The following is an 11,604-nucleotide window of genomic DNA, read 5'->3' as shown; positions in this document are numbered from 1 at the left end:
GTCATTGTCTTCATGTTATGTCATCTGTACCTGTCTTTGTCTTCATGGTATGTCATCTGTACCTGTCCATGTCTTCATGGTATGTCATCTGTACCTGCCCTTTCCTTCATGGTATATCATCTACATCTGCCATTATCTTCATAAAATGACGTCTGTAGGTCATTGTCTTCATATTATGACGTCTGTATGTCATTGTCTTCATAATATGACGTCTGTATGTCATTGTCTTCATAGTATGACGTCTGCATTCCATTGTCATCATAATATGACGTCTGTATGTCATTGTCTTCGTAATATGACGTACATGTATGTATGTCATTGTCTTCGTAATATGACGTATGTATTCTACTGTATTCATAATATGACGTCTGTACGTCATTGTCTTCATGATATGCCGCCTGTATGTCATTGTCTTCATAATATGACGTCTGTATATCACTGTCTTCATAATATGACGCCTGTAGGTCATTGTCTTCATATTATGATGTCTGTATGTCATTGCCTTCATAATTGACGTGTGTATGTCATTGTGTTCATAATATGACGTCTGTATGCCATTGTCTTCATAATATGACGTCTGCATTCCATTGTCATCATAATATGACGTCTGTATGTCATTGTCTTCGTAATATGACGTATGTATGTCATTGTCTTCGTAATATGACGTATGTATTCCACTGTATTCATAATATGACGTCTGTACGTCATTGTCTTCATGATATGACGCCTGTATGTCATTGTCTTCATAATATGACGTCTGTATGTCACTGTCTTCATAATATGACGCCTGTATGTCATTATCTTCATAATATGACGTCAGCATTTCATTATCTTCATAACATGACGTATGTATCTGCCATTGTCTTCATAATATGACGTGTGTATGTCATTGTCTTCATGATAAAACGTATGTATATCATTATCTTCATATGACCTCTGTACCTTCCATTGTCTTCATGTGACCTATGTACCTACCATTGTCTTCATATAACGTCTGAAGATGCCATTGTTTTTATATGACTTCTGTACCTACCATTGTCGTCATATGACGTCTGTACCTCCGACTGTCTGCATGATATGATGTCTGTACTTGCCACCATCTTCACGATATGGCGTCTGTACTTGCCGCTGTCTTCATGATATGGCGTCTGTACTTGCCGCTGTCTTCATGATATGGCGTCTGTACTTGCCGCTGTCTTCATGATATGGCGTCTGTACTTGCCGCTGTCTTCATGATATGGCGTCTGTACTTGCCGCTGTCTTCATGATAGGACGTCTGGACCCCCCACTGTCTGCATGATATGACGTCTGTATGTCATTGTCTTCATAATAAGACGTCTGCATTTCATTATCTTCATAATATGATGTATGTATGCCATTGTCTTCATAATATGAAGTATGTACCTGTCATTGTCTTCGTAATATGACGTCTGTACGTCTTTGTCTTCATAATATGACGTATGTATGCCATTGGCTTCATAATATGACGTCTGTATTCCATTGTCTTCATAATATGACGTCTGTATGCCATTGTCTTCGTAATATGACGTCTGTATGTCATTGTATTCATAATATGACGTCTGCATTCCATTGTCTCCATAACATGATGTATGTATCTGTTATTGTCTTCATAATATGACGTCTGTATTCCATTGTCTTCATGTGACCTATGTACCTACCATTGTCTTCATATTACGTCTGAGGGAGCCATTGTCTTTATATGACCTCTGTACCTACCATTGTCGTCATATGACGTCTGTACCTACCATTGTCTTCATGATATGGCGTCTGGTCCTCCCACCGTCTGCATGATATGACGTCTGTACTTGCCACCGTCTTCATGATATGACGTCTGTACTTGCCACCGTCTTCATGATATGACGTCTGTACTTGCCACCGTCTTCATGATATGGCGTCTGTACTTGCCACTGTCTTAATAATATGACGTTTGTACTTGCCACCGTCTTCATGATATGACGTCTGTACTTGCCACCGTCTTCATGATATGGCGTCTGTACTTGCCCCCGTCTTCATGATATGACGTCTGTACTTGCCACCGTCTTCATGATATGGCGTCTGTACTTGCCACTGTCTTAATAATATGACGTCTGTATGCCAATGTCTTCATGATATGTCGTCTTGTCCTCCCACCGTCTTCATGATATGACGTCTGTACTTACCATTGTCTTCATGATATGACGTCTGTACTTACCACTGTCTTCATGATATGACGTCTGTACCTACCATTGTCTTCATGATATGGCGTCTGGTCCTCCCACCGTCTGCATGATATGACGTCTGTACTTACCACTGTCTTCATGATATGACGTCTGTACTTGCCATTGTCTTCATGATATGACGTCTGTATGCCAATGTGTTCATAATATAACATCTATACTTACCACTCTCTTCAAATGACGTCTGTACGTACAACCGTCTTGATATGGCCTTGGTACCCACCATTGTCTTCATATGACGTCTGTACCTGCCATTGTCTTCAAATGACCTCTGTACCTGCCATTGTCTTCAAATGACCTCTGTACCTGCCATTGTCTTCAAATGACCTCTGTACCTGCCATTGTCTTCATATGACGTCTGTACCTGCCATTGTCTTCATGTGACCTCTGTACCTGCCATTGTCTTCATATGAGGTCTGTACCTGCCATTGTCTTTATATGACGTCTGTACCTGCCATTGTCTTTATATGACGTCTGTACCTACCATTGTCTTCATATGATGTCTGTGCCTACCATTGTCTTCATATGACCTCCGAACCTACCATTGTCTTCGTATGACGTCTGTACCTACCACTGTCTTCATATGACGTCTGTACCTACCACTGTCTTCATATGACATCTGTACCTACCATTGTCTTCATATGACATCTGTACCTACCATTGTCTTCATATGACGTCTGTACCTACCATTGTCTTCATATGACGTCTGTACCTACCATTGTCTTCATGTGATGTCTGTTCCTACCATTGTCTTCATATGACCTCCGAACCTACCATTGTCTTCATATGACGTCTGTACCTACCATTGTCTTCATATGACATCTGTACCTACCATTGTCTTCATATGACATCTGTACCTGCCATTGTCTTCATATGACGTCTGTACCTGCCATTGTCTTTATATGACGTCTGTACCTGCCATTGTCTTTATATGACGTCTGTACCTGCCATTGTCTTTATATGACGTCTGTACCTACCATTGTCTTCATATGACGTCTGTAGCTACCATTGTCTTCATATGACCTCCGAACCTACCATTGTCTTCGTATGACGTCTGTACCTACCACTGTCTTCATATGACGTCTGTACCGACCACTGTCTTCATATGACATCTGTACCTACCATTGTCTTCATATGACATCTGTACCTACCATTGTCTTCATATGACGTCTGTACCTACCATTGTCTTCATATGACGTCTGTACCTACCATTGTCTTCATGTGATGTCTGTTCCTACCATTGTCTTCATATGACCTCCGAACCTACCATTGTCTTCATATGACGTCTGTACCTACCATTGTCTTCATATGACATCTGTACCTACCATTGTCTTCATATGACATCTGTACCTGCCATTGTCTTCATATGACGTCTGTACCTGCCATTGTCTTTATATGACGTCTGTACCTGCCATTTTCTTTATATGACATCTGTACCTACCATTGTCTTCATATGACGTCTGTACCTACCATTGTCTTCATATGACCTCTGAACCTACCATTGTTTTCACAAGATACTTAACCCTCCGCTTTTTCCGCAGATATTAATAAACTAAAACCCTTTGGCTATTGAATGTGTGTCCTCTCTCTGTTCAAACATAATGCATTGACGTCACCAAGCAATGAAAGGTGCATCTTATGCATCGGAAAAAAAGGTCCGGCACGTCACTTAAATATCGATGTATCGGCGCGCATAGTTCTCATCATGTAACCATGTAACCATGTAACCAAGAACAAATCCCCATTCGTTCATTGTTCACGGAACAAGCCGGTATTTATGTCTGTGTGACATTACCATATCAATTAAACAATGTAACGATTTACACCACCGCGCTCTTTAATGTATACAATATACAGTCATTTACTACATATCAAATTGCATGAATTATTAATATTTTTAACAAGTCTCGCATAAATGTCTACTCCCTGACAATCGATCGCTGTATTGATACTCCTCCTGTGTCTGTTGTTACGGTCATTACACTGTGGGGTATCCATGTTAAACTGCGGTATGGTATATCAATAGGCTAGCACTATAAAACCGGCTTTAAACTATTACAAGCATACATACACGTGCGCGCGCACGTAGATGCTATTTCAATAATTTTGAACTGTCATGCCGCTAAAGAAGAATCAACGTCATGCGAATCATGAATATGCAATACGCATATGAAGAATGTAAAACACGCATCCCACATCATGAAGGTAACATTTTACGTCATTCATTGCGTGTCATACGTCATAAAGAAGCATTAAACAGGCTAGGTATAGATCACGTAAACACGACAAATATGCTGCAGACCCTCCAGTCGAGAATCGGTCCAAATAGCTGTCAAAGATGCCGCCTTTCTGCTTGATGTGATGCACATTTCAATAGAAATAAACAACCTTTACATGGAAACAACGGTAACAAAGGTGTATTGACCTTTTTCACACTTTCGCCATCTTGGATCGTAAACGAGGCTTGGAGAGCATAGCTCCATGCAGTGTGAGTCGCATCAGCTCATAGGGAACAGACAGCATGTTGTGCATTTCACTGATGGACATTTCAAACAAACAAAAAATGGTATCCTCTGTATCTAATACAGAAGATATTTCACATTAAATCATGAGGTCCAACTAAAATATGCCTGTTGTTACAATATAAATTGGGTGGCAATTTAACAACATGCTACATGCAACATGGTATCTCATTCATGTTTAGCGGTTGGTTCCTATACTGAGTGGTCTCCATGGTCTTGTGGAGAGCGGTTGGTCGGGGATCGATCCCCGGCCGCGCAACAAGGGACGTTATAAGAAAGTACTTGTTGTTACCCTGCCTTGCGCTCGGCATTAACTAGATGAATCAAGGACGACTTGGAGTCACACTATGGGGTATCCATGTTAAACTGCGGTATGGTATATCAATAGGCTAGCACTATAAAACCGGCTTTAAACTATTACAAGCATACACACACGCGCCCGTGCACGTAGATGCTATTTCAATAATAATAATAATAATAATAATAATGATAATGATAATGATAATAATAATAATATATAATATATGATAATAACTTCACGTCATGTCATGAAAGAAGAATCAACGTCATGCGAATCATGAAGTATGCAGTACACATATGAAGAATGCACCTCACGTGAGGAAACTAGCATCCCACATCATAGAGGTAGCATTTGACGTCATACATTGCGTGTCATACTTCATAAAGAAGCATTAAACGTCATTATATATGTACCCCACGTCTTGAAATATGCACCCGACGTCATGAAGTATCATTTTACGTCATATAGTACGTGTCACACGTCAAACAGAAGCATCAAATGTCATATTGTATTCATCCCATGTGCACGTCACGAAGTAAACATGACGCGTCATACAGGACGCATCAGAATCGTGGAGTACGAATTTTGGGCTTACTCACACTCGCCAGTAGCCTGAGGGAGGCGTAAACCCTGCTGCGGTACCATGCAGGTAGCAGAGGCATTTTAAGTCCCCATGGTCATTAGAATCGTGGCCTAACTTGCTGGCACCATTTCCATTTTGTATCGTTGTCTTAAAGTCAGATATGTTTTATGTTCTCCAACTAGTTTCACGTCCACTTACGTCATAAAATACGCACATTACGTCATAAAGTATGCATCTTACGTCATAAAGTATGCATCTTACGTCATAAAGTATCATCTTACATCACAAAGTATCATCATACGTCACAAAGTATCATCATACGTCATAAAGTATCATCTTACGTCATAACGTATGCATCCTACGTCATAAAGTATCATCGTACGTCATAAAGTATCCCCTTACGTCGGGTAGCCTAGAGGTTAAAGCGTTCGCGTGTCACACCGAAGACCCGGGTTCGATTCCCGAAATGGGTAAAATATGTGAAGTCCATTTCTGGTGTCCCCCTGCAGTGATATTGCTGGAATATTGCTAAAAGCGGCGTAAAACCATACTCACTCACTCACTCTTACGTCATAGAGTATGCATCTTACATCATAGACCATGCATCCCGCGTCATAAAATTACGCATCTTACGCCATAAAGAATGCATCCCGCGTCGTGAGGCAACATCACATGAAATAGAGTAAAGTACTCAACCCACGCCGTGATGTGTGCATCACATGCCATGACCGACTCATTGTCAGTTTCATTTGGGCCATTGTTGTACAGAAGTATTTCCGGAAGTGGGATAGTTTAGGCTGCCAAAAATACATCCAAAACCTCTCCGGCGACTGTGAGTCGGTATAGATGAGCCAGGCTAGGTATAGATCATGTAAACACGACAAAGATGTTGCAGACCCTCCTGTCGAGAATCGGTCCAAATAGCTGTCAAAGATGCCGCCTTTCTGCTTGATGTGATGCACATTTCACTTGAATTAAACAACCTTTACGTGGAAACAACGGTACAAGGGTGTATAAGAACCAAGACGAGTCTATTTAACCGCTAGTAAAATATATTCCATTTCCTGAGATGGAATTAAACAATTCCCTCAATGAAAGATAGGGGTGGGGGAGTGGGTGGGCAGTCGTCAAGGGCGCCTCGATTCGCTGTACAGATTGCGTCCCTCGGACACGCCAGAAACCTATGATTGTGGGTTCGAATCCCGGTTCGCCACGATTATGTTTCTAGGTTTGTCAGCACCATACCCGTGCTCGTGGGTTTCACCGAAGCGGTAAACGTCTGAGACCTGCATTACTTCGGGCTTTCCTCCCACATTAAGCTGACACGCCGCGATATAACTGGAATACTGTTATAAGCGGCGTTAAACCCAACTCACTCACTCACTCAGTTAAAGACTGACCGTGTATAATTGTGATACAGTACAATACAGCTTTCTAAACATACATATGTAGATATATTTTTTATCAATGATGAAGCACTATTTAACTGAAAATATAAAATAAATCAGTGAAATAACTTTCCATATTCAAAAACATTCCATATCTTTCATCCAGAGGGGCCCCATGTTCTGGCTCCCTAAACGTTCGATATGACGTCTAACGTGTGTTGTGTTGGACAGGGCTGGATATAGCCTTGCTCCATGGCTGTAAGAAAAGTCCATGGCTGAAAGAAAAGTACATGGATTTATAGTAATTATATCCTCCCTTTAGGCAAGTCTAGATAAGTGGACAGGGCTCCAGTCTCTTATAGGGACAACTTGTTCTTATCATTTACATAATCTAGATGTTATCATTTCAACTAATAATTATTGCCTTCGAGACTTATGCAAGTCTAGGCTGGATACTGATTTAGTTTATACGAAACCCCGAGCCCCACTGGTATGCTGTAACAGTATGTAGGGCCTGGTTTTAGCTCAGGCGTCATGTTCATCTGTTTGTATGCTACTTGTGGATTTGGTTTCGCTGACATACTATTTTTTGCAGTATTTGTAATGGATAAGGTAGATGTGTAACATCACTAAATCATGAAGAATAGTAATGGTAGATCGGAAGATCATTCCGGTTTTTTGACAAGACATAATTTATATGTGTATAATATAATGTGTTTGCGACTTCACTCGTAGAAAACACAGCCTTTATAAAGATTTACTTTGTTGTAAATGAAAGAAAGAAACCCTTTCCATTTTCATACAGAATATCTGCCAAAAATATAAGATAATTTCAGGAAAAAGCTAAAATCAATCTCAGAGATTATATGTTGGCCAACAACGTCTCAATCATATACAGCCTTTTTGATCCGTAGCTCAAAAGGTCGATCGTCGGCCTTGAAGGATATGTAGAACAAAAGTCATGAGGATCAATTTTAACTCTTCTGACATTTCCCACCTCAATCACGTGTGTACTAAAGTATAAAATTTCGTAGCTCACAAACTGACATGTCTTTTTTACATTTAGTCCTTATGTACATGTCATTTATTCTTTGGTGTCGTTGGCTATCTGTTGACATCCAGTCACTTCAAGGACATGATCATGACGTCATAAACAGCCGATCCGGTTGTCGAACGTTGTCATGGCGACGTCACTGCAAATTCATAAAGAACATGTGCAACTCAAGGTTTCAGTTACATGATTCATACATACATTATAGGAATCTAAGCGATTTTCGTTTAGTTGATGATAATGTTAAAGGGTTAAGGATAGGGTTAGGGAGATCAATCCAGATCGAAGCTAGTTAAGTGCAGCTTTCTACATTTTGAAGAATTGTTTTCCAAGCCGCCCATCTTGCTTCAATTCCACATCATGTCAAGAATAAGGGGTCTAGAGACACTAGACTGGGTAAGTGAGTGAGTGAGTAGGGTTTGACATCCAAACAGTACTCCAGTTATATCACGTCGTGTCAGCTTGATGTGGAAGAAACCCGTAAAAATCCGGGGTAGAATAGGTCTTCGGCAACCCATGCTTGCCGTAAAAGGCGACGACTATTCTTGTGGTAAGAGGCGACAAACGCGATCGGGTGGTAAGACTCGCTGACTGGGTTGATGCATGTCATCGTATCCCATTTGCGTGGATCGATGCTCATGATGTCAGTCACAGGATTGTCTGGCCTAGACTTGATTATTTACAGACCGCCGTCATATAGCTGGAATATTGCTGAGTGCGGCGTTAAGCAACAAACAAACAAACAAATTGATGTGGGTCTATTGATGTGGAAGAAAACCCGAAAGTGATGCAGGTCTACGACGTTTCCCACCTTAGTGAATCCACGAGAACGGATCTGGTACAAACAAACCAAGGATCCTTATGGGACCGAATCAGTGATTCGAACATGTTCAGCGGATCTTTGAACAACTGAAAGGTGCGAGACGTGCCATGCTGCCACAGATTACTCGGAGAGGTCGGGTAGCCTAGTGGTAAAGCGTTCGCTCGTCAAGCCGAAGACCCAGGGCCGTTTCGGTACAATGTTTGAAGCTCATTTCTGGTGTCCCCCGGCTCGATTTTGATATTGCTCAATCACTCATTGGCTACTCGGGAAACCATGATGACGTCGTAAATTGGACGACGTTATTTTTTAGAAGGAAGTTCCTAAAGTGAGTTGTTCCCCGTATATGTAGCTGGATAACGTGGATAAACGCTTTGGCCGAATGATCGCATCCAAAAGTGGCCGAGAAACGACAATCGGTATTGGGAGAACATTGGGAGATTACCAAACATAATCCCGCTGGACATGACATGGACTTGTCCGAATTGCCGAGGTCGGATTGTATTCAGGGAGTCATCATCATGGACATACAGGTAAGTATTTATAAAGCATGTCAGTTTACTGACATCATTAAAAAGGCTGTACAAAATGTTGATATCTGATATAAGAAATAAACGACGAGTGAGAGTTGTTTATCGTTCAATAGAACATTTAGTTTATTTCTTAAAAAAACTTAACTAAACAGGGACCATTTATCATTTGTCAGATGACGATCCGGAAATAACAATGACAATAAAAAAGTGTAAGTTTATCAGTTTATACAATAAACCATTTATAAGGGACGGTGCCATTCCACCTGAATAGCATATCACCAGATTGTTAATATGTTATCTTCATCATATTGAAGGTTTTTCTTGGACGATGTGCATTTCGTTCAATATAAACAACCTAAACATTTTCATATTCATAAGAACGATCCCTTGTACGATCCCGAATAGATCATAAGCAGGTGCCTATAATTCACTTTCAACTAGTGATGGCACCAGGTGTTCGCGAAAAGATAAGCGTACCCTGTCCCACCGGTGGCACCCGTCACAAATACATGCAAAGGAAAGTCATTTATTCATCCAAAAACACGGGAACATAATAGTATGGCACAAGTCATCATAGGGAATTGCATCGGTCATCACTTTTGTCATCGATGTCACTGATGCGTCAATTTAAAAACACCAACATTAGAAACAACGAACAAGTAGCTACTATAAGCATTTTTGAGGAAACATTTTTTATTTTCCATTACATTTATACATTTTAACTTTGCTAACCGGTAACCACGCCCTCCGGGTCAAGGCCGTTTGACGTTTGCTAACGTAACGCTGAAAGACGACATTTAACTATTCATCTTGGAATTGGAGTCCGTGGTTGATTCAGCGGTCTGGTGGGCAACTGTTGTAAGTCATTCTGGTACTGACAACATACGTCAACAGGGATTTGTTGCCGTGAAAGATCGATACTGTATACCATGCATACTGTGGTATTTTATGGTAACTTGGATTTCCATCCCCAAATATACATTGCTATATTGGAGGCGTGCTGTCTTAGATTTATGGACGCGAACCATCGTTGCTAAAAGCAGTGGTTCCGTTAACAAGGCGGGAGTAGGTTGAAGTGATGGGGGTAGAAGCATGATATTAATTTGATTAAAAGTACGCTCTGCATAGCAACAAGAGAACTGTAAATCTTGAAATTTACACAAGCATGAATTAAATAAAAAAATGCGAGTGATCTTTATTCGCATTAATGAAACTTCGCATTTATGTCTCCAAAATGACTATCAACGATAAGACGGCTTCACTGCACACTTTGGATAGCGGAAATGCCAACTTGAATATATACACAAAAGCGTTTATTGAGAAGCAAGTTGCAAGTTCATTCAAGAATAGGAATTACACAATGGGCATCCGGTGAGTTATCACTGCTTGGGTCAAGAGCTCTACCCTCTCCTGTCAAACTAGGGATCAGTGTCTTTGTCTCTGCATATCAGTCCGTGAACTGGTGTTGGTTCAATTATTGTATTTACTTAGATCATCCTTAATGCCAGTCAACAGACTTGGTTAGGGAGTGTGTATACTGTAAACTGTACACATTTTTGATGTGTTAATATCGTCGACACGAGTAACTAAACCTTGCACTCACCTGAATGACACGCATTACAGTACCCACCATGTGGCATATGGAAATTGGTCTCACACATTGTTTCCATGGGAATCGAACCCGGAACTTAGGCTATAACCACTAGACTACCCCGCCGCCCCTTTGGGAACTGCTCTGTCTGGTTCTGTATTATATGTAGGGGCCAAAATATCTCCTCAATGAATACAGGGAATGTACTTGTTCGTGTTTTGTTTGTTTGTTTGTTGTTTCAGCTATGTGACGGCGGTCTGTAAATAATCGAGTCTGGACCAGACAATCCAGTGATTGACATTGGAATACGATGACATGCATCAATCACCCGAGCCTGACCACCCGATCCCGTGAGTCGCCTCTTTCGACAAGCATAATCGTCTTTTACGGAAGCATGGGTTGCTGAAGACCTATTCTACCCCGGATCTTCAGGAGTGAGATGTCCGATAGAGACACATTAGTGTACGTGTACTTGACACAACAGATACATCTGTGTTTATGTTTATGTCAGTATACAGTGGATAGTCGCATTTGTTTACAGTACATATACACGACAGACGCATTAGTCTATGAAATCT

The sequence above is a fragment of the Haliotis cracherodii genome, unplaced genomic scaffold (assembly GCF_022045235.1).
Source record: "Haliotis cracherodii isolate W230 unplaced genomic scaffold, xgHalCrac1.p SCAF_15, whole genome shotgun sequence".
Lineage (NCBI taxonomy): Eukaryota > Metazoa > Mollusca > Gastropoda > Lepetellida > Haliotidae > Haliotis > Haliotis cracherodii.
This window is presented reverse-complemented; position numbering follows the sequence as displayed.